Raw genomic sequence first — 360 nt, 5'->3', positions numbered from 1 at the left:
AAATGGCTTAAATTTTTCCTCCAAATGATTGAAAAAATAAAGGGAACCAGGAGAGTCCCTTTTTATTCTTACTTAGTAAGAAAAGTAAATTCCCTAATCCTAACATCTAACATCTCTAAATCTAGACAGAGTTCACTGTAACAGATAATTTTAAAACTCACTGAATATTCATGAGCTCGCCTACACTTCCCAGCCTCTTGTGGTTGGTCTGGGTTATATGACTAGCTCTGGTCAATGGACTGTGCGTGGAAGTCACCATCATTTTGAGGAAGTAAAAAGGTTTTGTATAAACCCTAGCTCTCTTGTCACTTCCTTCAGTAGCTCTGGAAACCATCCGTCAAGATGGCAGAGCCATAAGAC

At 38.9% G+C, this 360-nt stretch overlaps 1 long non-coding RNA gene across 1 annotated transcript in view; it reads right to left on the bottom strand.

The window, feature by feature from the left end:
* Nucleotides 1-360, bottom strand: part of LOC111737881 — a 79,862-nt gene that overhangs the window by 69,440 nt on the left and 10,062 nt on the right. The gene's annotated exons all lie outside the window — the stretch shown is intronic.

This window comes from Pteropus vampyrus, unplaced genomic scaffold, assembly GCF_000151845.1.
Source record: "Pteropus vampyrus isolate Shadow unplaced genomic scaffold, Pvam_2.0 Scaffold32, whole genome shotgun sequence".
Lineage (NCBI taxonomy): Eukaryota > Metazoa > Chordata > Mammalia > Chiroptera > Pteropodidae > Pteropus > Pteropus vampyrus.
The sequence above is the reverse complement of the archived record's forward strand: the minus strand, read 5'-3'. Positions and strand labels throughout refer to the sequence as shown.